We start from the raw sequence: 26,262 nt of genomic DNA on the forward strand, positions 1-26,262 counted from the left end.
ACAACCCAGATGTCCCTCAATGGAGGAATAGATACAGAAAGTATAGTACAGTTACACAGTAGAACACTACACAGCAATTAAAAACAAGGAAATCATGAAATTTGCAGGCAAATGGTGGGATCTAGAATAGATCATCTTGAGTGAGGAAACCCAGAAAGACACATATGGTATATACTCAGATGATCACAATTTTTAAGGACTCTCTTCAATGGCATCCTGCCTAAACTGTATCTTCCTTTTGGTACAGAGGCTAAGAGAACATGCCCTGACACATGGTTTCAGGCAGAGGCAAGCACCATGGGCACCACCATGGCCTCCAGCTACAATGCAGACCAGGGAGGTTTTGTTTTCTTTTTTGTTTTGTTTTGTTTATTTTTAGGAGGCCCCATCCAGAAAATGAACCCATATCCATCTCCACCATTGCCACCTGGTGTGGCTCTAGTTTGATTTCTCTGCCCCATGCATGGGATCTGCTCAACCATCTTACTTTCTCCATTTTAATGTGACCACTTTTTCAAAACATAATCTCCATAGAGTTGGCATTTTTAGTTGTTCTGAAGATAGTGTGCTCTCTGTAGACCTGTGATCTACTGCAGTGTATCTCCTCTGAGCCTTCGTGGGTCTCTTAGGCTTCTTATAGCTGCTCCAACGTTCTTAGGATGTATGCAGCTGCTGCCATCTTTAATTCAACTTCATTGTAATGACTTCATCATTTTGAAAAACAATGACTTACTGGTTTTTTTTTAATTAAAATTGTATTTAAGTGTTCACTCTTCAATTGAGGTTGTGACCACCATCCTGCCTCAGTCAATAAATTGCAGGATAAAAAACCTGGATTTTCTTGGCTATAGTTGTCATTACTTCAACAAGTTAAATATAGTTTAATGTATATTAACAATAATTCCCAGAGAAACAAAGGTCTCCTTTCCTAAAATCTTTTTCATCTGTTGACAGGAGGGAACTATGTGATACCTAGGCAATCAGACCACGAGAGTTGTCCAGATAATAAAAGACCTTTCACTACTGGAACAACAAATGTGGTAAGTCTCATTGCACTTTACAATAAAGGTAATTTACATGAAATCATATTTGGCAAAATTAAAATCCTAGTGTCTTTCTCTGTGTTTAAAGAACTAGAGTGATAATATATCACCTTTTCTTTACATTGCAGAGGGATAGAGAAAGGAGGTCAATACCGTCTTAGAGTACTTTGCATTTCTTCTCTCAAACATCTCGACTTCCCTGAAAACTTTCATGATAGGATTGTGCAATGCTGTGGTCTAAGGTGCTGACAGTTCTCAAAGGTTTATTTCTTTCTGCTGGTTCTCATTTTTAGTTCCCGAAGTCCTTCAACAGCAGGAGTGGAGTTTTCATTCCTCATTGTCACTCAGATGTTCTTGAAAAGCATCACAGATACTAATTAAATTAAATTAATTATCTGGGATTTAATTACTGGGAGTACCCAATTCCAAAGCCTTTTGCTTCTAGCTGGTATTGAATTATGGAATACATGGATATGGGTTCCTCCAAGCTCAGGTGCTCCCTATTTGTCTTGGTAATAGCAGAAGAAGACTCTGGTGAGTGCTGGTTTTACCTGTGTGCACAATCCTCCATTTGTGCACAGCCACTCACAGCAATGTGTTGTAGGTATTTAATATTTATTGTTGATATATATATCAATATATATATCAATAGTATAGATATATTATATATATACATATATATGTATATATATATATGAGTTAAGCAGTGGTTATTCCTAAACCTTCTGCACACCTAAATCATAACACAGAGATTAGGATTATTTAATTAACCTAGAGCACAATGCTGGGCAAAGAGGAGTCTCTTTTAAAACTTCTGCTCACCTCTGCCCCTACCCTCTTGCTTCCTTCCTCTCCCCTCTGGACCAGGATGTCCCACCCTATTCTCCCCATTGCATAGCAATCAATGGCTGGTGGTTCTATTGACAACAAAGAAAACAAATGGTGGCATGTTTACACAAATTGAGATTGATGGTGCTTATTACAATGCAATGTCTTGACTGAAACCAGTAGAGAAATCAAGATTTGAAGGAACAAAGGTAAATTGTATACAATCCAAAAAACATTATACCAACATTTCCCATTTTAAGTCCAATAAAAGATTTCTTTTCTTTCAATACATTAATAATTATAAAACAGTTAGGTAAGATTTACATGGATAATATGCAGTTCATGTGCATTTAGCCAATTAGGAGAAAGTATTTGATTATCATATTTTGACGTTTAGAGTTCTTTACCTAAATTAACTTTTATCTTTATTGGTATTACATATATGAAATCATTTTCTTAAACTTAAACAACTTAAACTAAATTGTAGAACAATAACTATTTGGTCTTCAACCTCACCAGAGACTTGAGAAGGAATAAAATTAGTTACTGGAGTAAATGGGAAATGCATGTTAGCAGTTTCCAAAAAATAAAAAATATTGACAAGGACAGCTTGCTACCTGAACCCATAATGCTCCATAACATTGGAGCATCATCTTCAGCCTTCTGGCTCAGAATATTTGACAGCCATAAATGTGAAGCAGGAACAATTTAGAACTTGCTTACCCTGTCTTGGCAGAGTTCAGCAGTCGACTTGCCCTGCACTTAAGCTTGCTTATTTGTGGCAGAATTCTATCTGTCGTGAAGGGAGGGTGTTTTCTTTACCCAAGTGGCACGTTTGCCACATATGGAGCCATCTCCAAATTGAGGTTCTTTAATATTCATCATCTTCTTTGAGGAAGGTGGGTTGCTGCCAGGATATGACCTGTCTCATTGTCAAAGAATCTTTAAAATAATAAAGACATTTTAAATGCCATATTCTGTAAGTCTCTGAAGTTTTTGAAGACTTACTTATCTTTGTGTAATCAACGTGTCTACAAAATTATATCTATCTGTTAAAGTTAAAATGTATACTCTTGTGATAAATTAGACTAGTGTCTGACATGACTATGAGTTGATTAACTAGCAATTAACTTGCATTACCTAATACCCTCAACAGTTTGTAATAGAAGCTTAAAAGTATTGGAAGAAACCATGAATTTGTATCAATATGCGAAATTTTACCAATGTATTAAAAATACTTATTTTTGCATCAATGTGCAAGATCCCATAGCATAGTTAAAAACAAACTTATATGAGAATAATAAAGCCTTGAGTAGATTCAATAATCTACATTTTCTCTTATTATTCCTATAAGATATCCCTGTATTCCCCTTTCTTTCTTTTTAACTGCCTTTCTCCTTATCTAAGAGAGAAATAAAAAAAAAAAGGAAAGGAGACAATTCCCTGAATCTAACCTTCTTTTTTCTCTGAATAAGATCAGTAATAATTTATAACCATATCCCAATGGCAATAAGCATTCATAGCCATAGAAAACAACCAAAAAACCTACCCAACACCCTTTAAAGGAAATTGAATGTCTTTCTCGTGAATTTCTTCTAGCTGACATTTTGGACACGTAGAAATCCTGTTAGGGGGCCCAAAGGAAATTGGGAAAAATGTTAATTAAGCAAGCATTAACATTTGTGGTTCAGTCTTTCAATGTTGAGATATTTCAGGCTTAATAGAAGTCTTTTTTGGAACAGTCTAAAATGCTTGACCAATTCAGATTAGTAGTTTTCTTCCAAGCTTTCTTGGGAGCAGCCTTTGATGAGAAACAGCAATTGAAGCACTTGAGGCAGGAACAAGCAGAATGCAGGGACATACAAGATACTGGAACAGATATGTCAATGTCTCAGCATGCTGGAAGGATGATTTCTGTCAGGTTTGATCCAGTGTCTCTGGTGTCCAGTCGTTCTTTTCTGCAAATATATAACTTCTCACAAGCATTATACAGTCCTAAAATTGTACATGCTAGATGTTCAGGAGGAAACTAAACTGTAAACCAATTTTATTTATGTCATTTAAAAAATGGCATAATAAACGTTGAGGATATTGTAGCCAAGGATTTATTGGTCATACATTGTTGAAGGTCTGGCTGGAGACATTTTTTATGTCTCAGGAAGTTTCATAGTTGTTTTATGTAACTTATATCAGCAATATAAGATACCATTATAATTGAACATACACTCATTATCACATTGAAATCAAAACACGGTTGTATAGATCAAAATATCTTTTTGTGCTCTTGGGCACCTCTTGTGTTAGGCCAAGCTGTTACCTATCTCCTGAGGGAAGGCCTCCCATTAGAGAGACAAGCTGGTTGCCTTAAGCATTAGAAAAGGCATGTTTTAAGTAAACTTTATACAAACTCTTTTTTTAATTTAGAATTTAAGCATACCCTAGGCATCTTGTACCTGGGTTTTTACATTTGTTTTGGCTATCTTTGGCTTGCCCCCTTTTTGATATGGGCTGGACAGTTCTGCCTTTTTAAGATATCAATTATAACTTTTGAGGTTTAGGACTTAACTAGGCTGACATGTAGTTTGTCACCTGTAAGCCTCCTGTCTCTTTCTTGCATCAGGCATGACCGACCTTTGTCCCCTGTGAAAATGTCTCACTCTCGAAATGATAAACCAGGCTCCAGAGCAGTATGACACCTTAGTTTAATCAACATTTGTAAGTTTTTTGACATGGGAGGCATGCAGTTTACATGTTTGTCTCCCAGCCTAATTTTGAGTCCTTACATTGGCCAATAGAACATATTTCTTAAGTCAAAATGCCCTTTTGTACCATTTTTGTGGAAGTACCAGTTTTTTAATTGGCTGGCCTTTTTAGAGCAATGTGACATCATCTCTATTTACATGAACTTAAAATTGATGTGAATCTAATCTTTAGAACAGTAAGGACATAACATCTATTATTAAGAAAAAAGAACTTACATGGTAACCTTAAGGCAAATGTTATTGTTTTTGAATCCAAAGACTATCTCTGCAAGTGGCTAAACAGCAGGAGTTGCCACCCTGGCTTTTATTATGTAAATTAGGCTGCTCCAGAACTCAGAGATCTGCCTGTTTCTTTTTACTTTGTGTGGAGAATAAAGGTATGTGCCTTCACCAACTTGTTCAAATATTTTTTTTCCAAATCCATATCACTGTAACCCAAAGCCTTTAAGTGAAAATCAAGCAAAGAGACAGGAAACTTTTAAGTTTTAGGTCAGTTGTGCCAATTTAGGTTTTTGTTTTTGTTTTATTTTTTTTATCAGTTACATTTTATTAACTCTGTATCCCAGCCATGTCCCGATCCCTCATTCCCTCCCAGTCCCTCCCTCCCTCCCTCATCTCCACCTTGCCCCTTTCCAAGTCCACTGATAGGGGGGACCTCCTCCCCATTCATCTGATCCTGTTTTATCAGGTATCTTCAGGACTGGATGCAAAGTCCTCCTCTGTGGCCTAACAGGACTGCTCCTCCCTTCAGGGGTGGGGAGACCAAAGAGCCAGTCATTGAGTTCCTGTTAGAAATAGTCCCTGTTCCCCTCACTTTGGGAAACCAATTGGTTACTGAGCTGCCACAGGCTACATCTGAGTGGAGGTTCTAGGTTATATCCATACATGGTCTTTGGTTGAATGTCAGTCTCAGAAAAGACCCTGTGCCCAGATATATTTGGTCCTTGTGGAGCTCCTATCCTTTCCCCATCAGACTAACTCCCCTTCTTTCTTATGATTCCCTGTACTCTGCCAAAGGTTTGGTCATGAGTCTTTGCTTTGAAAACACTGCTAGTTAGAGTCTTTCAGATGCGCTCAGTAGACTCCTGTCATACGTTCATTGCACATCCCATCAGTCTTTATAAACGAGGATTGATCATCTTACCCCATGTCCGCTCAATTGATTATCTTTTTTAGGTGTATAGATTTCATTATGTTTATCATATCTTATAGGTCTATATAAGTGAGTATATCCCATGTTTGTCTTTCACCTTCTGGGATATTTCACTCAGAATGATCTTTTCTAGATCCCACCATTTGCCTGCAAATTTCATGATTTCCTCCTTTTTGATTGCTGAGTAGTATTCCATTGTATAAAAATACCACAATTTCTGTACCCATTCCACCGTTGATGGACATCTGGGTTGTTTCCAGGTTCTGGCTATTACAAATAGAGCTGCTATAAACATGGTTGAGCAAGTGTCCTTTTTGTGTACTTGAACAAACTTTGGGTATATACCTAGCAGTGGTATAGCTGGGTCTGGAGGAAGCATTATTCCTAGCTGTCTTAGAAAGCGCCAGATAGCTTTCCAGAGTGGTTGTACCAGTTTACATTCCCACCAGCAGTGGAGGAGGGTTCCCCTTTCTCCACAACCTCTCCAGCATGTGTTATCGCTTGAGTTTTTCATCTTGGCCATTCTGGTGGGTGTAAGGTGATATCTCAGAGTCTTTTTGATTTGCATTTCCCTGATGGCTAATGAGGATGAGCATTTCTTTAAGTGTTTTTCTGCCATTCGATATTCCTCTGTCGAGAATTCTCTGTTTAGCTCTGTTCCCCATTTTTTAATTGGATTACTTGGATTGCTGCTTTTCAGCTTCTTTAGTTCTTTATATATACTGGATATTAGTCCTCTGTCAGATAAAGGGTTAGTGAAGATTCTTTCCCAATCTGTAGGCAGTCGTTTTGTTTTGATGACGGTATCCTTTGCTTTACAGAAACTTTTCAGTTTCATGAGGTCCCATTTATTGACTGTTGCTCTTAGAGCCTGTGCTGTTGGTGTTCTGTTCAGGAAGTTGTCTCCTGTGCCAATGAGTTCTAGGCTGTTCCCCACTTTTTTTTTCCAATTGATTTAGGGTGTCTGGTTTTATGTTGAGGTCCTTGATCCACTTTGACTTTAGTTTTGTGCAGGGTGATAAATATGGATCTATTTTCATTTTTCTGCATGTAGACATCCAGTTGGTCCAGCACCATGTGTTGAAGATGCTGTCTTTTTTCCATTGAATGGAATTGGCTTCTTTGTCGAATATCGAGTATTCATAGGTGTGTGGATTTATTTCTGGGTCTTCTATGCGGTTCCATTGATCCTCCTTTCTGTTTCTATGCCAATACCATGCAGTTTTTATTACTGTTGCTCTGTAGTACAGCTTGAGATCAGGAATGGAGATACCTCCAGATGATCTGTTGTCGTACAGGATCGTTTTGGAGATTCTGGGTTTTTTGTTTCTCCATATGAAGCTGAGAATCTTTTTTTCAAGGTCTGTAAAGAATTGAGTTGATATTTTGATGGGAATTGCATTGAATCTGTAGATTGCTTTTGGCAGGATGGCCATTTTCACAATGTTAATCCTACCAATCCATGAGCACGGGAGATCTTTCCATCTTCTGATATCTTCTTCGATTTCTTTCTTCAGAGACTTGAAGTTTTTCTCAAACAGGTCTTTCACTTGCTTGGTTAGAGTCACACCAAGGTACTTTATGTTATTAGTGGCTGTTGTGAAGGGTGTTGTTTCCCTAATTTCTTTCTCAGCCTTTTTGTCTTTGGTATATAGGAGGGCTTCTGATTTTTTTGAGTTGATTTTGTATCCTTCCACTTTGCTGAAGGTGTTTATCAGCTGAAGGAGTTCTGGTTGAATTTTTGGGGTCGCTCATGTATACTATCATATCATCTGCAAATAGTGACACTTTGACCTCTTCCTTTCCAATTTGTATCCCCTTGATCTCCTTTAGTTGTCTTATTGCTCTGGCTAGGACTTCAAGTACTATGTTGAAGAGATATGGGGACAATGGACAGCCTTGTCTTGTCCCTGATTTCAGTGGGATTGATTTAAGTTTCTCTCCATTGAGTTTGATGTTAGCTATAGGCTTGCTGTATATTGCCTTTATTATGTTTAGGTATGTGCCTTGTATCCCTGATCTCTCCAAGACTTTAAACATGAATGGGTGTTGGACTTTGTCAAATGCTTTTTCGGCATCTAAGGAGATGATCGTGTGGTTTTTCTCCTTCAGTTTGTTTATGTAGTGGATTACATTGATGGATTTCCGTATGTTGAACCACCCTTGCATGCCTGGGATGAAGCCTACTTGGTCATGGTGGATGATATCTTTGATGTGTTCTTGCATTTGGTTTGCAAGTATTTTATTGAGTATTTTTGCGTCAATGTTCATAAGAGAGATAGGCCTAAAGTTCTCTTTTTTTTGTTGGGTCTTTGTGTGGTTTAGGTATTAAGGTGACTGTGGCTTCATAGAATGAGTTTGGTAGTGTTCCTTCTGTTTCTATTTTGTGGAATTGCTTGAGGAGAATTGGAGTTAGCACTTCTTTGAAGGTCTTGTAGAATTCTGCGCTGAAGCCATCTGGTCCAGGGCTTTTTTTGGAGGGGCGACTGTTAATAACTGCTTTGATTTTCTTGGGAGATATAGGGCTATTCAGTCTTTCTACCTGATCTTGACTTAGTTTTGGTAGATGGAATCTTTCAAGAAAATTATCCATTTCATTTAGATTCTCAAATTTTGTGGCATATAGGCTTTTGTAGTATGACCTAATAATTGTTTGGATTTCCTCAATGTCTGTGGTTATGTCCCCATTTTCATTTCTGATTTTGCTGATCTGGATAGTTTCTCTCTGCTTTTTAGTTAGTTTGGCTAAGGGTTTGTCTATCTTGTTGATTTTCTCAAAGAAGCAGCTTTTTGTTTCATTGATTCTTTGGATAGTTTTATTTGTTTCTAGTTGATTGATTTCAGCCCTTAGTTTGATTATTTCCAGCCATCTGCTCCTCTTGGGTGTATCTGCTTTTTTTTTTCTAGGGTTTTCAGTTGGGCCATTAAGTTGTTTGTATGTGATGTTACGAATTTCTTCTTGCAGGCACTTAGTGCTATAAATTTTTCTCTGAGCACTGCTTTCAATGTGTCCCATAAATTTAGGTATGTTGTGCCTTCCTTTTCATTGAATTCTAGGAAGTCTTTAATTTCTTTCTTTATTTCTTCCTTAACCCAGCTGTCATTGAGTAGTAAGTTGTTCAGTTTCCATGTGCGTGTCGGCTTTTTGTTGTTTCTGTTGTTTTTGAGGTCTAGCTTTAGTCCATGGTGGTCAGATAGTATACAAGGGATTATTTCAATCCTTTTGTATCTGTTGAGGCTTGCTTTGTGACCCACTATATGGTCTATTTTGGAAAAGGTTCCATGCGGTGCTGAAAAGAAGGTGTACTCTTTTGAGTTTGGGTGAAACGATCTGTAGACGTCTATTAGGTCCATTTGATTTAGGGATTCTGTGAGTGCTTTTATTTCCCTCTTTGTTGTCTGTCTAGTTGATCTGTCCCTTGGTGAGAGTGGAGTGTTGAAGTCTCCCACTATTAAGGTATTAGAATCAATGTATGATTTAAGCTTTAATAATGTTTCATTTACGAATGTCGGTGTTCTTGTATTTGGGGCATAGATATTCAAGATTGTGATGTCCTCTTGGTGGATTTTTCCTTTGATGAGAAAATAGTGGCCCTCCTTATCTTTTTTTATTAACTTGGGTTAAAAGTCTATTTTATTAGATATTAGGATGGCTACTCCAACTTGTTTTCTGGAACCATTTGCTTGAAAAACAGTTTTCCACTCTGAGGTAGTGTTTGTCTTTGTTGCATAGGTGTGTTTCTTGGATGCAACAGAATGTTGGATCCTGTTTCCTTAACCAATCTGTTAGCCTGTGTCTTTTTATTGGTGAGTTGAGTCCATTGATATTGATAGATAATAGTGACCAATGCATGTTAGTTCCTTTTGTAATGGAGTCGATGATCTAACCCTGTTTCATTTGCTTGTTTTCTTTTCATTTTTGTTGGGACATTATCTGTATGCCCTGTTTCCTTGGGTGAATTTGTTTTCATTGGATCGGAGTTTTCCTTCTAGTATCTTCTGTAGGGATGGTTTGCTGTGTAGATATTGTGTAAATTTAGTTTTGTCATGGAATATTTTGTTTTCTCCATCTATGTTGATTGAGCCAATTTAGTTTGTAACAAGCAAAGCTCACTTGATTATCTCTTGGAATTTAGTTGTTACAGTGAGTAGGCTGATCCTCACCAGAAAGGGCTGACAAGTATCTTCCAGCCAGAGATCTTTGAATTTTGGCCATTATTAATCTAATTTTCATTAGGAAGAGTGCTCTGTCTATTGTCTGTAACTTAGTAATCCATTCCTTGCCTTTTTCCCCATTTTCTACTTGAACTTTCTTGGAGAAGGCTTGGAGAAGAGCCATCACCATAAAACATGCTGCAACCAGATCCATGACTATGACAAACAAAACAAAGCCAAAAGATATTAAAACATACTCTACCATAGCATTTTTTTATTTTTATGTGCAGTTTTAGACCAAGGTATATCTAGAGGTCTGTCTGCCTCTAGTTCTTTTCTTTAAAGCCATGGCTGCTGAGCTGAGCCCACCACAGTATAAGGAAGCCATGCTTATGTACCACTCCTGTGATACTGTAGCAGCAGCCAATTTTGTTAGGTTAAGTCTCACGTCTGCCCACAGTGAGCTGTCTTTTGCTCCTGACCTGTTTAAGAGTATCTCTTAAAGACACAGTAATTGGCCTGGGGGTTTTTAGATTGTAAGTCTGGGTTATATCCTGGGAGTTCATTCCCCCACCCCCATTTGTTGTAGGTATTTAATATTGATACATATTTTTAGTTAAGCAGTTTTCCTAAACCTGCTCTTTACCCAAATCACAACACAGAGACTAAGATTTATTTAATTAACCTGGAGCACAATGTTGGGCAATGATTACTCTATCCTAAACTTCCAAACCAGCATTATTTCATACCACTCAGATTTTATGCATTCTACTTGCCTTTAGTCAAATTTTAGGTCAAGTTCATCTTTCCATGTGGTTCAAAGTTCTCTTCTGCTAACTTTTGCCCCAACCCTCCTGCTTCCCTTCTCTGCCCTCTGGAGCAGGATGTCCCACCCTATTCTCCCCATTGCACAGCAATCAATGGCTGGTTGTTTTATTGACAATACAGAAAACACATATTGGCATGTTTATACAAACTTGAGGCAGGTGGTACTTAAAATAAGCATCACAATTCAGTGTACTGATTGATTGAAACCAGATAGTGGGGTAGAGAAATCAGCATTTGAATGAACAAGGGTAAATTTTATACATTCCAAAAAACATTATACCAACAGCTATAAAAAAATCATCATAGTTTTTTTTTCACTTTATATACCTACAGTAGCCCCCTCCCTCCATCTCCTGCCAAACCTACTCTCTGTACTTTTTCTCCATCCATGCTCATCCCCCACTCCACTGATAGGGGAGGACCTCCTTGCCTTCCATCTGATCCAAGTCTATCAGGTCTCATCAAGAATGGCTGCATTGTCTTCCGCTGTGCTGCGGTAAGGCTGCTCCCCCCCTCAGAGGGAAATGATCAAAAAGCCAGCTACTGAATTTATGTCAGAGACATTCGCTTTTCCAATGCCTAGGGAACCCACTTAGACACAGAGCTGCCATGGGCTACACCTGTGCAGTGCAGGGGTTCTAGGTTATCAACATGAATGGTCTTTGGTTGGAGTATCAGTCTCAGAAAAAAATCCATGTGCCCAGATTGTTTTTTTTTTTCTCTCCTTATGGAGCTCCTACCCCCTCCAGGTCTTACTACCTCCCCCTTCACCAATAAGATTCCATGAACAACACTGCCCAAAGTTTGACCATGAGTCTCAGCCTCTGCTTTGATACCCTGCAGGGTAGAGTCATTCAGAGTCCCTCTATGGTAGGCTCCTATTCCTTATTTTTACTTTCTTCTACTGTCTATCTTATTTGTCTTTCTGAATGAAGACTTACCATCTTACCTGGGGTACTCCTTCTTGATTAGCTCCTTTAGGTATACAAATTTTAATATGAGTATTCCATATTATATGTCTACATTCCACTTATAAGTGTATATATACCATGTGTGTCTTTCTGTTTATGGGATGGATACAGAAATTGTGGTACACTTACAAAATGGAATACTACTCAGCAATTAAAAACAAGGGAATGATGAAATTTGCAGGCAAATGGTAAGAACTAGGAAAGATCATCTTCACTAGGACTTCTTGATCCTGTGCCTACATGGCCAGGTCTTTGAAAATAACAGTTGGCAGGAAAGCAGGGAATATCTGAATTGGTGAGTATATTTATCAACAAACAACGTCCTAGCCACAGGATTATCTTTGATGTGTAGCCAAACCCACATCTTTCTTCTCTTTATCCTGAAGCCTCTGGAGTTGTATAAGAAAAAGGGTAGACTTCCCTGTAGCTACTGTCACCAGAGAATTGTAGAGCACCTGGAGTCAGTGGAGTTCAGCACAGTACGGATTTTTCCAAGCTCTTCATCATATTTGCACAGGCAGATTACATACAAGATTGTAGAGCTATCACAAGGGAAAGTCTCAGTGACAAGAATGAAGTGAATGATTTTAAACTCTCAGTGGTCATGTCTAGCCCTGAAACAGAATCTAAGGAGATGCACAGGACTCTGAGGAGCTCAGGCAATGGGGTTGGGTTTTCTGGCCATGAATTCCCTGATCTTCAGAAGACTGTGTATGCTGAGCAGAGACATAACCTTCTTGTTCCACAGAGGAGGAGATAGATCAGGTTTAGAAATGAGTTCAGCAGGACAGTTTGAATTTCCCTGCTTGTACAAATCCTAGAAAAAAAAAGTTCTTCTGTTTGTGTTCCACTGTAGTATTCTGTAACATGAAGAATGTATTCTCTTGAGCTCATGTTGTATGTCCCTCACATTTTCTTACCCTTCCAAAGACAAATCACTCTTACAAAGGACTCTTGTGTCCTCTGAGATATCAGCTTTTCATACAGTGATGAAAAGCACATATGCAAAAAATGATTCTGATTGTACCTTCCCCTCAATCAGAGTTTCTGACAGGGTCATGAATTGTTCTTGATTTTTGTACTGATGTGAGGGTTGAAGCAGGTCAGCAGCATCCCTGGGTGCAGCACCCCACCAGGTAACGACAGCACATGCACTCCTAACTCTGAGCACCCTCAGTGTCTCCTTTCATTGCCTAATGGTCTCTCAGGTGAGGTTGTGCCCTGCTGGGAAACAATACACAAAGGTGCTCTGTGAGCAGCAATCCATATTGCCATTGGAAATGGAAGAAAGAGACAACTGTCTTTATTTCCTGTTTTGAAGTTCAGGGTTATGCCTTGTTTCCTCATGGATCTGTAGGTCTATTAATTCTAAGTGCTGCCTCCTGGGTGCTGGGAAGACAACCATGTACCTTAAGAGCTTAGCTATGCTTCTTGACAGCTATATTTTCTGAATGTGCCAGTTTAACATTACAGTCAAGACACATCTCTTTACTGGGATGAAAACTGATGCTGGATTTCAGGGTGTGCCTCTGTAAACTCCAGGAACTTCTGAAATCCTGCATGTGGAGGTCAAATTTCCTCTGGTCCTCATTAAAACATGTCAACATTTTTCGTACATTTTATTCACTCTCCTTTATTCCTTTAGATTATACTTGGAAAAACATCAACATTGGCCCAAAACATCAAAAAAGGGATGCCCATGGAAGAAAACCGAATTTCACCAAGGTGAGTCTTTGTTGCCTAAGCTGATGAATAAGTTGGAGCTACTGAAAGAAAATCCATAGATCCTGACACTTTGTGGAAAGGGGTCAGATGCTGTCTCACAGAGCAAAAAAGAGGAGAGGGATGGCTGGGAATAGGGTTCAAGCTGTATATGAGTTACTGCTACCTTTCCCAACTTGTTTTACTCTCTTTTTTTCTCATATTAGAAATATTCTAATTCTACTATTTCATTTTGTTTTTCAGAACCTAAACATCGTTTTTGACAGGGTTGAGGCTCTGAAGAGGAACCTACTAAACAAATATAACAGGGAATACGAAGAATACCTAACGGAGATGGTCAGTATGAGGAGCACAGAGACAGTGGGATTGTATGGCAGCTATTCAGCCTGTTCATGGACTGTCTTGTCATGTACCATTGGAGTCTGGGAGTCAATGAATACAATAGGCTCCACATTCACTTGCATATGTACAAGCTATTGCATCTGTACAAGCCAACACGCTCACACACAAAGTTGGGTGGAGTGTAGAGAAGACTGAGACTTCGCTGTTATTAGAGACACCCATATAGGAACTGAGTAAGGGGGTGGTGGCTGTTTTCAACCACAGCAGAGTTATTGATCCTATTCTAACATGACAGACATAAACAGAATTAGGTTTTGTTCATCTCTGTGATGTCAAAAGTTTTCTCCTGAGATTTCAAATATTTACCTAAATCCTTTTTCCTGTAGAAGAGGAAAAAAGAGGAAGCAGCACAACAGGCAGCCTTCTGGGAGGACAAAAGAGACATCTTAAAACAATCAGGACTTTCTAGTTGGTGCTCTATTCCATTTGATCCATTGTATGGACCTGAAGAAGACAAAAGTGAAGAAGTAGGACCTAGTGCAACATTAACAGCAAAGGAAGCTCAACCTTCCTGAGCACCAACCAAAACCTCCAATTCACCACAGCAGTGTTCAACATAGGAGAATGCTAAGATCATCACCACAAGCACATCAACATCTTCCAAGCAGACTGGGGAAAATGGCAGTGATAAAAGCACAGGTAAGTAACCACAGGTTTCTGAGTTTAAAAACCCTTGTGTAGAGTTGGTTCCCCATTTAAACACAGGAATGAGCTAATTACAAGATGAAGATATAGTATAAAAATGCAGGTTTATTGAGAGCAGCTCTTGGGATGCAGTACTGGAAAAGGAGACGATAGAAAGAGAAAAGCATGGACAAAGAGAGAATGAAGAATGGGTGAGGAGAAGAAGAGAGGGAAATGACTGAAAGGAGAGAGTGATAAGGGAACCTAAATGTCTGGTTTATATAATAAGGGGAAGGCCCTGCCCGTGGGTGGGATAGTACAGGTTTGGGGGTCAGAGCTTATCCTATCCATGCCAAGTAGCAGGCAGGGACCAAGGGATGATGGGAAAACCTGGAGACCAGATGAATTTTGATATGGTCTGGTACCTAACTGTCCCCATTGCATCTGGCTCAGCCACAAAGATGTGAGACTAGAGATCACCAGTAAATTATACATGTACTCATGGACAGGTGTCTGAAGTCTAGAGCCCTGAGCACCATTACAGAGATTGTTGCATTTCCTTGTCCATGGCCTCAATCTTTGACTTCCGTGGTCCATTTACACTCATCTCACAGTCACATCTAAAAATATTGCTCCACCCACTCAAAGTGGCTATAAAGTCCATGGTCCCAGCTCCCAGGCAGCTATAGCCAGAGCCTCGAGAAAACAAACCTGGCTCACTTTGTGATTCCATCATGGGGAGAGACTCATGGAAAGAATTCCAATGACATTTCATTTCTCTCCCAGGTTCTCAAGATGAGTTCTGCTCATGAACAGCAGGCCTTGTTGCCAAAGACTTTTCAATCTTTTCCATTGTTATTCAAAAAGTCAGAAGTCTACATCCTGTGATCCTCCCTCACGATTTATGTGAGAAGTTTCTGACGTCTGCGAGGAAGAACACTAAAAAGAAAATTGAGACCTGTGGTGTTTAGTGCAGATCCATGGCAAAAATATGAAAGGTCCTGATATGAAGTTGTTTCTTCCCCTTGTCTTCTCTTGATTCTCAAAGAACATATCCAGGGTCTGTGTCCATAGACATCACCAGATAGAAGGAACTATGGATGACAAAGGCTGGCAACCTTGAATTTGATGACTTTGTATTTGGTTGCTTTTCAGAATCCCCTGATGCTTCAATGCTATAGTTAGAATTTTTCATTGTAGTGGTAGCTAATGCTGCTAATTCCTGCTAATGCCAAAAAAGACTGGAGGCTTGCTACAAGTTCAAACCAGCTTCACAGGGGGAATGAGACATTGCCTTGAGGGCAAAGAAAGCAGGCCAGCAAACAGACAGGAAGATAGGCTGGAATGAGGCATATAGGCATGCATGTTGACTAATTGTAAAAGGAAAAGGAGGACTCAATTACTTTGGGGTCCTGCTCTAAGCACCTACTCTGGTAAGCCTTGGAATGTAAATTATAAACACCTCAGCTTCCTCAGCAGACCTGCTGGCTGCTGCAGGGAGGAGTCTAGGACAAGGATGTCCCAAGGGGGACATCTCAGGGTCATCTCCACATCTGTTGCTTGATATAGAAATAACAAGAGCTCCCCAGGTGAAACACTGAGGGGAGGGAGACCAGTAAGAGCCATTCATTTGAGTGAGGGATTCACTTACTTGTGTTATGAGAGAGTTGGAATGAGTCTTATAGGGAATATTAATAAGTTGTTTTCTTTTGGCAGGTAGGAGAGGAGTATCATATGACACACATAGTCATACCACTCCAGGTAGGAGGCCCTGAATATTGCTATGCCACCAATGAGGAAGAACATTTTTATTCAAGAAGAAGTGGGTTTCTCACCTTTGGGTGGATTCATGTAAGCAAATAACCTACCTGATGGCAGGGTTCTCTTTTCTCTCTTAGAAACATCCTGCCTAAATTTTCTCTGCACAGAGACAATCTATTCCATATCATTTTTCTGTTTAAACATGCCATTCCATAGCATTCCAGAGTGAGTCATAAGAACACTTCTTATTGTTTCTACAGCTTTTTAAATTTTACTTTTTAAGCAAAGCAATTCTGCAAAGTTTCCATTCTTTGAAATTTGGGGTAGAGAATTGCACCTTGCATTGGATGTGATGGAACATGGTATAGGAATCACATCCCCCAAATTTACATATATTACACTATTTTAAATAATACAAGAGAGTTATTTGTAATGATTTTATTTTGTATTTATGAAGAAGCACTTTCTTTTTGCACACCCAAAGAGATCCTACCTGCGAGATTCTCAAGTGTTTGCACATGCTGAACATGCTTCAGTTGATTTTCAAGTAAACTCAGCAACTTTCCTAGAGATTTCTTCTTAATGATTCTTTCACTATCAAGTACTGAAGGTCACAGAACAAGATGACTTTCTTGGAATATTGACAGGTGTAATCCACAATCACATGGTTTATTTCTAGGTTTTAAGATCTCATACATACTTATACTCAGAACTTGAGAAGCTGAGATTATTGAAGCAGTTTCCTATGACTTTATGACTTTCAGCTTAATACAAATTCTTACTGTTTTGCTGAACTCAATAACATATTATGTAATAATCAAAATTTGGCCCTTTGTGCCTGGCAGCATGAATGGATGATCACACACAACCCAGTATCAATTCAGATGAAGCATTTCGAGCTACATATTTCAGGAGATAAATCTGGGTCCCTGTGAGTTTCAGAGAGGATGGGCCATACATGAAGTGACTTATGATGACTTGTAAAGATGGGCCAGAAGGGGTTCGTGGGAGAGGGGTCAATATTGGAAACCTACACTGTGCTCCTGCATCAGTGAGCAGGTCTGTTGGTTGGGACTGGTGTTTGGTGTCAGAAAAGGATGACATATATTTGTTGATAGGACCTATCCAAGCCATGGTCTCCATTGTCTGGTGTGGGCAGGAAAAATAGTGGTGATTTTGAGTAGAGGGAGAACTGTTTGGGTTATTCTGGGTAAAACCATTTCTTGACTAAAGCCATAGTCCAGAAGTTAAAGTGAACAAGATTCAAGGCTGATTGAGATATGAAGATTAGTTAAGGTTGGGAGTTGCTAACATTCAATGAGAAGGTGAGAACAGTATGTTGAGGAGGAGTGAGATTTCAGAGATCCAAGTAATGAGTATGAGACACTGTTGCATCTGGCTTATCAGTTGAGCTCATGTTGATGGCAGTGATCCCCTCATAAGGATGAGTAGGGCTTCTAGAGAAGGACTGTGATTGGAAGTGGAGTTAATTCTTACTGTGTGGAATTTAAGGTATTTGTGAGATATCAAATCTATATGGCCATCGGAAGGAAGTTTTGTGAAGCCAGGGAAACCAGCAGAGGCACCTGGGAGGCTTCTGCATGGAGTTGGCCTAGGAAATGTGGTAAATGGGGAGAGCTGGCTGCAAGAGAATCCATTCCCTGGCAGCTGAGGTGGAGGTCTAATAAGGAGAATACGGAACACAGTAGATGATGAAACAGCAACAATGCTGCATGAATACTGGTTCAGAGGTTCTCAAAAACCTCACAGCAAGGAGAATTGAAGAAATAATTCTTCATGTGGCTCACAGATAGGCTTCAGCAGAGAGAATATTGATATCTCCTGCTAGAGTTCTGAGGATATTGGCTAATGGATTTTAAACCATGGTAGGTAAAGACTTCAAGGTTTAGCAGAGTCTTAGAAATCTGGGTATAATGGCACCATCACAGAATTTTAGCACTCAGGAGGATGAGGCTGCTGGATAGTGACTTTAGAACCAACCTGGGCTAATAGTAAGACTGTGCCTCAAAACAAATGTCATCTAATGAAGGTCATGGCTATTTTTAGAATCTGTCATTACTGTCATACTAAACTTGGATCTGACCCCTAGATTCTTGGAGAAGAAATTATGAGTCTGTTCTTGATAGAATTTAGTTAAAAGAGTACTGACAGGTGAGGGAACTGTCAGACAGTATGAACATGGTTTTACCTTGATGATGTTGGATTTCTTGATTTTACTTTTTCTTTGATTTCACTTTAGATTTTCAAATGAGTGATATTTAAAATATAGCTAACTTGTGAGTATGCATATATGAACAGTACAGTTTAATAGCTCAAGGAATAAATTTGATGTGTATACTCAACTTAAAGAAGGAAACAGGAATATACCAGGAGCCTAGTCCAAATGCCTTCCTTCTGTCCTCCAAATAGAATTTTGCTTTCACCATCTATTCCTGGATTCCAGTAATGATCACATCCTACATGTGCCTCCCACCATGCCAACATTACCTCAAATGCAATGGCTAGATATGTAACTTTTACCTCTGCTTTCCTTGGCTTAACATCTGCAGGATTCATCCCCACTCTAACATGCAGTTGTATGATGTGTTTTTACACTCTTGATCCAGTTAAAAGGAGGAGGGAAGAAAAGGAAAGAAGGGTAAATCAAGTGACAGTAGTACAGTACCACATCTGAAGGGTAGAAGGGACTCCTCTTCCCATTGGGAGTAATCACATGGGGTTCAGAGGCAGCAGTGAAGGCAGACAACTGAAGACCCAGAGAGATCGTTGAACCAATATTTGTAATGGTCATCCAAAAGCTTGATGAGGAAAGACTCAGTCTGCTGTTTGTTACAGGGAAGCATATGTGGGTTAGAAACTGAAGGATAAAACTTGAAATGGTTACATTTTAGGTATCAGGTATAACTAAACATGGATTAATAAAAGAGTCTTGTTTTCAGTGAGGGACAAGATAAAATTATAGAGAGAAACTTACCATATTTTACCTTTTATGAGTTAGGAGGACAAAGCAGATTGTCTCCTTTTCCTTCTCTACCAAGAAGATAAGTGTTTCCCTTGAATGATTTGAGGAATCTTGGTAAGGGTCAATTGTTGAAGCTGGGTGGGCTTGCCTTTCTTGATGGATCTGACCTGGCTGGCTATGCTCACTTGCAATTCTTGTCTTCTTTTGTTTTTGTAAACCCATCCAACCAAGACAGCATTCTTATCAAGTGTGGACCTACACACCTATTTTTGCTACCAGCAGATGCTGCCTGAGTCCATCAGAGTAGTGTGTGCCCCCAAATACAAAGAGCAAGTGTGTGAGGTTCAAATCTGTTAGGTACAAGAGCAAAATGCTTTCATGGTTGAAAATTATTTAAAATTTATCTATAGAGTGTCTTAGCTGATTACTATTAAAGCATTCAGTTAAGAGCAACATTCTAATTAATACTAGCTGCTGTTTGAAAAATATGGTGATATCACTGCTGATTTTCTAGGACAAACTATCAAGAAGTAACCTCAAGAGGAAGAGGTTGAAGAAATTCTACACCAAACATTATACATGAGTGTCCTTCCAAATGTCAAGTTTTTCTGAATTTTTCAGCAGATCTAGTATCAGAAAAGCAATGAATTATCCTGCTTTCCTTGGTAAAAATAATTTTTTTTACCCTGGATATTGTCCCACAGTGAGAAGGAGATATTGAATTTTAGCAATCTTCTCCATTGTTCCTCATATTATTGATCTAAATAGACCTAATGCATTGCTTACTACTTCTTCCTATTCATTTCTATTGTTGAATTCCTCTGCCCATTTTGGTTATGGTGAAATAAAGATCTTCAGAATGACAGAGGAGAGTGTAGACATATAGGTGCAAGAGTAGGGGTATGAGAACAAGTAGAAGGAAGAAAATTCAAAAAGAAAGAAAGGACAGGAAGAACAGAGAGAAAAACAAAAGAAGAATGTCAAAAAAGAGGAAGAAGAGTATTGTGCTTAGGAATAGCACAAGGAGGACAATGTCTAGGAGAAGGATGAAGATGACAGTGACAATTTTGAATTGGAGTAGGAAGAGGTTTACAGGTTCTAGAAATGGGAAGAAGAGTTGTGCAGAGAAAAGAGATAGGAGGAGTGAAAAGATAGGAGAAAAGAGAAGAGTGAGTGAAAGAGAAACAGGGAGAGGGATCTAAGAAAGGAGAGGAGACAGGAAACAAAAATTAAAAAGGAAGGAAAGATGAGAGAAAGGTTGATGAGAGGGAAGAGACCTAAGGGCATAACTGATTTACTGTGAGTCTACTTTTTCATTTACAAACTGTAATTTTCACACTGACAGCTACTGGACTAAAAGAAATTCCCTACTGCTCCAGGAGGGGTTTCTGTCCTTATAGAGAGGACACTCCTCTCTTCTGTGTATGTGTCTTTGTACAATGAATCAAGACCTTGGTCTCAGCCAGGACATAGAGCTGATAATGTTTCTCATTGTTTCTGGTCCATTTGGAAGTTCAGCATCATTGGTCACATTCCTAAAAATCCACAATTACTATGTAATTAGAAAGCTTTGCGTGACCTGATAAAACAGGATCAGATAAATGGGGAAGAAGTCCCCCCCATCAGTGGACTTGGAAAGGGGAAGAGTGGAGAGGGAGGAAGGGAGGGTGGGATTGGGAGGAAATGAGGGCATGGGATACAGCTGGGATACAGTTTTAAAAAATGTAACTAATAAGAAAAAAAATAAACATTAAAAAATTAAAAAAAAAAAGAAATATTTGCGCAATGAAGAGAAGTTTCCTCTCATTGACATCCTGGTCATTCATGGTCTTTCAGAGTAGTGACCCTTACTGATCTTTTACCTAATATCTGTGGATTTTAATACAATGTGACTTTCCAGGGCTCTTGAGAGAATAATGGAAGTAGGACTGGGGTGTACATCAGGGTCAGAGTGTGAGCACAGCATGCTTGAGACCCTGGAATCCATTTCCAATATTATGGCGCAAAGAAGTAAGAGACAGAGTATGGAATCCACTAGTTTTTCAATGTTTATTACAGGTTAGCTTGTTCTTCACCAGTATTGGTTACTAAGTTTTAGTTAGACATCTGAATATAAAGGAAAAGGAATGTAAGATGGATAAATTAAGCATCTTTGATACTGATATTCTGCCAATATATTAGGGTTCTCACCTGCCTAAGGAGGTGGTTTCTTCTCCCAGGCTGTATATAGTGTTAACACACTTAGTGTGATCAAACTGACCTCTTGTCAGATCAGCCTCAAGTCAATGAGATTCTGGAATTTTATATCAGCCTTGTCTCTTCCACAGAGTTTACATCCAGAGGAAATGCAGCAACATAACGAAAGGACCAGAACCTGCCCCATAAATTATATAGGATCCAAAGAGGAAGCCACAGAGATCCAATGAGGTTTAAGATCCTGGGGTCAGATGGATTGTTCCTTGTGACTTTGTTTTATATATGAACACCCTCAAGGACTATTCATATGGTTATCATCACAACTCCAAGATTACTGGTTCCTTTTAATAAAGAGATTTTTCACAAGGTGCTTTGGAAAACATGTGCAAAGATAAAGGGAGACATTGACTCTGTCTATGAGGAGTACTAGGTAGGAGTGCTGGGTCCCAGACCTTTGTCCATGTATCTCATGGATTCACAATCTCACCTTTAAGCTAAGAACTACTGGCCTTCAGAGAGCCTCTTACTTTAGAGGCTCATGTACGGGGACATGGCTCAGTTGGGGAAGAGCTTGTGTTTCAAGCACAAGGTCCTGGATTCAACTTGTAGCACTCTTGAAATATGCGATGATGGCACAGCATTGGGAGCTAATGGCAGGAGGATAAGTTCAAGATCCTCCAGGACTACCTAGGTTATATGATCTAGACTAGGTCACAAGAACCATTCTTTTGCTATAAAATTAGAAGTATAAGTTGTTTCAAAACAGGACTTTTCCATGCTTTAACCCTATTTACTTATCTTCAATTGCAGGACTGTGGCCATGTGAACACCCAGAACACCTAAGTGATGATCATTGATTTTCGATGAGCATATCCCACTTATCAACATCAGTGGGCATCTGTGTGTGTGTGTGTGCCTGTGTGTGCATGTATTTTGTGTATATGTGAGGGACACACACACACATATGTGCAAGGAGTTGTGACATATCTGTGTGTATGTTCAACTTACGTCATGCAAGTTAATGGTAAGTTCGATGTACCTCTGTGTCATTTATGTTCACAATGTGTGTATGGATGAACACTGTGCTCATTCACAGTGTCCAGAGGAGAACAATGGTGTGTTCTCTTTTAAGGTTTATTTTAGTGTAGAATAGTATTTTAGATGTTCGTAACTGGATTTTTTATTTTGTCAGATAGAATTTTTGTTAATAAATTAAAACATTTTCTGGCCAGGAACCAGTATAAGTGGAAGTTCCCAGTGCACCCAACACTTGCCTGTCTCAACTGCTGGGCTCCCAGAAGAAGAGTGAAAAAAATCAGAAATATTATTACATTAAATTGCTTTCTAAGTTCTTAGCACTTAGATTAACACACTTTAAAGCACATGTTTAGAACCTCACAACTTAGATTTTCTTTCCTCAGACTTTTACAAATAGTATTTATACACTCTGAACCAAGCTGTTGATCTCACTCTCCTAAAGTGTATAAGTGTGTACCTCCTCCTGGATCCAACCATTAAGGTTAAAAGTAGACAAAGCAGGCAGCTCCAGGCTAAAATTTACTCACTGACAATAAGATCTTAGTGGTTAGAGCAGGTAGAGAAGAAAACAACTAGAAAGAGAAAATGAGAGAGGATTTTTTGTTTTGTTTTGTTTTGAAAAGATGGTTGTTTCAGTAGAGGAAGAGGAAAGCATCTTAGTAAGAGCATATTCCCAGCCCAAATGCTAGGATTCAAGAAGCAGACAGACATTTACTGAATAGTAGAGGAGAGTCAGATGGATAAAGCAGGTGGGATGTATTGGCAGGTTGTTTGGCAGAAGTCAGCAGAAACACAGACTCTGAACATTGCTGTGTAGATATTGTTGAAGTTTAGTTTGTCATGGAATATTTTGTTTTCTCCATCTGTGTTGATTGAAAGCTTTCCTGGGTATAGTAGTCTGGGTTGGCATCTGTGCTCGCTTATAGTCTGCTTGACATCTGCCAGGCCCTTCTGGCCTTCATAGCTTCTGTTGAGAAGTCTGGTGTGATTCTCACACCAGGTCTGCTTTTCTAGGTTACTTGTGCTTTTTCCCTCACTGCTTTTAATATTTTCTCTTTGTTCTCTAGATTTAGTGTTTTAACTATTATGTGCACTGAGGAGTTTCCTTTCTGGTCTTGTCTATTTGGTGTTTATGGACATCTCATTCTTTAAGTTGGGAAATTTTTCTTCTATCATTTTCTTGAAAATATTTTCTGGTCCTTGGAGTCTGGAATCTTCTTTTTCATCTATTCCTTTTATTCTTAGATTTCCTCTTTTCATGGCATCCTTGATTTCTTGGATGTTTTGTGTTTGGAACTTTTCTAATTTTACTTTTTCATTGAGAGATGATTCAATTTCTGCAACTATATCTTCAGTGCCTGAGATTCTATCTTGTACCTCTTGTATTCTATTGGTGATGGTTGCCACAGGATCCTGATCTTTTCATTAAGTTCTCCAGCTCCAGTGTTTTCTCTGTTTGTGTTTTCTTTATTGATTCTAATTCTGTTTTCACGTCTTGCACTATTTCCTTCACCGTTTTAATGTGGTTTCCTGTCTTTCAATGTTGGCCTCTATTTTTTGTTGGTGTCCTCTCTCTATGCCACTGCGTGTGCTTCTATTTGTTTGGCTGTATTTGCCTGTATTTCTTTGGGAACTTTGTTCATTTCTTCTTTATGTGCCTCTAATAACTGCATAAGCCTAGAATTGAAATAATTTTCCTGTGTTTCTGATGAATTAGCATGTGCATTGCTTCTGGGGTTTTCTGGTGAAGCCATGAGATCCTGATTGTTGTTGGATATGTATTTAACCGACCTATAGCCATCTGCTTTTCCGTAACAGTCACTATTTGTTCTTGGAGTCTATACTTCAGACTGGGTCCTTCTGTCTCTGGTGCCTGGAGAATTCTTCAGGAAGATGAGAGTGGTCCACTGGTTTGAAAGTAGATATTGGTGTGTCAGCTCTAGCTAAGGAATGAATGTTGCAGGTGAATGTGTGTAAGAGTGGGTGGGTGCTTGGAAGTGTGCCTTGAAGGACAGAGTGTTAGGGCTTGTAGATAACTGGAAGAGGGAGCTTAAGTGCAGTAGAGGTGCAGGTGCTGGTGCTGTTCACATATGCAACACACATGTGCACGTGACCTGAGTGCCTCAGCGGCCTACAGGCTTGTCTTACTCTTCTCCAGGTATTAGATCTGTCTAGACTCCAGTAGTTGTTTGCTTCAACTCCACTGGTAAACACAGAGAACAGGGGCTTCAATGCTGAGAATGCAGTCCCAAGAATCCCTATTTTGCTCACATTGAGTGGGTGGGAAGGATCCGATATCTGGCTGCTAGTGTAGAGGGACCCTGAACTTGGAGCTCTACATGCAATCACATGCTCTCATTTGCTAGCAGGCCTATGCAGAAAACACAGGGGATTCCTCTGTTCTCTTCTCTCAGATATAGGTTTGAGGCACCAAGTTCCGCATGCAGCTATACAGGCTTCCCAGGGTCTCCCAGGGATGACTGTATGGGCCTTCCAGGTCTGAAGCAGTGGTGACTATGTGGCAGCTACCCCTCTAGGAGCCTCCATGCTCCTTGACTAACAAAAAGGAAATCTCTACCCCAGGTAAGCGTCTCCCTGCCCAGTGGACACCATTGAACTGATAGGTGTGCTACACTGTCATTTGTCCCTGCAGGCCCAAATCTGAGAGTAGAGAACAAGGTGAACCTCTGTGCTTTCTGAATAGTCCTGCTATCATGTGAGCATGCCTCCATGTGAGTGCATGCAGAACCTGAGATCCAGGGGCCTGACATCAGATCACTGCCACCCACATACCCCCTCTGAGCAAGATAGGGATTCTTGGGACAGGATACTCTACATTGAATCCCGTATTCTGTGGACCTACCAGTACAGTCCAGGCAAACAATTCCTGGAGCCCACACATATATGAATATGAATACTAAGAGGAGAGTAAAACAGGCCTTTAGGCCACTAAGGTAATCAGGGCACCTGCCTATGCTCATTGCATCCTCAAATAGCGCCACATCCTGCACCTCCTCCTGTGCTTAAGCCTACATTTCAGCATCAAGCACCCTGTCCTTCAAAGCACATTTCCATGTGTACACCCAAGCTTCCTCGCTTGCACATTTACACCTGGGCCAGAGAATTTTCTCCCTTAGCCTCAGCTTAAACACCAACATCCACCCTCATACTTGTGGACTTCTCTCATTTTCCTGAAAAATACTGCAGATACCAAAAATAGATGGACCCAGTCTGAAGTAAGAATACAGGAAACAAATAGCAATGGTTACAGAAAAGCAGATGGCTAGAGGTTGGCATAAGAACATATCTAACAAAAATTAGGACATCATGGCTTCACCAGCAACCCTAAAAAACAATAGACATGCTAATTAATTGTAAATAAAGGTAAATTATCTGAATTCTAGGCTGATAAAGAGAATAGAGGCCATAAAGAAGAAACAAACAAAACTCACAAAGAAATACATCTAAATACAGCCAATCAAATAGAGGCATGGGTAGAGGCAGATAAAGAGGAATCAAAGAAAGCTGTAGAAGAAATCAAGGCAATTACATTCAAACAAATTGATGTGCAAGTAGAGGCAAGATTAGTGGCATATAGAGAGGAAATGGAAAACAACTAGAAGTCATCATGGAAAGATGGGAATCCATATTCAAAGAGGTGAAGGAAATGTTTCAAGACATGAAAATGGAATTAGAATCAATGAAGAAAACACAGAGAAAACCCTGGAGCCAGAGAACTTAATGAAAAGATCAGGAACCATAAAGATAAGCATCAGCAATAGCACACAGAGATGGA

At 39.4% G+C, this 26,262-nt stretch overlaps 1 pseudogene; it reads left to right on the top strand.

Moving 5' to 3' along the window:
* The first annotated feature begins 1,510 nt into the window (after positions 1-1,510).
* The window catches only part of LOC110543272 (tubulin beta chain-like), a 41,824-nt pseudogene continuing 17,072 nt past the window's right edge, over positions 1,511-26,262 (top strand).

The sequence above is a fragment of the Meriones unguiculatus genome, chromosome 7 (genome assembly GCF_030254825.1).
Source record: "Meriones unguiculatus strain TT.TT164.6M chromosome 7, Bangor_MerUng_6.1, whole genome shotgun sequence".
Classification (NCBI taxonomy): Eukaryota; Metazoa; Chordata; class Mammalia; order Rodentia; family Muridae; genus Meriones; species Meriones unguiculatus.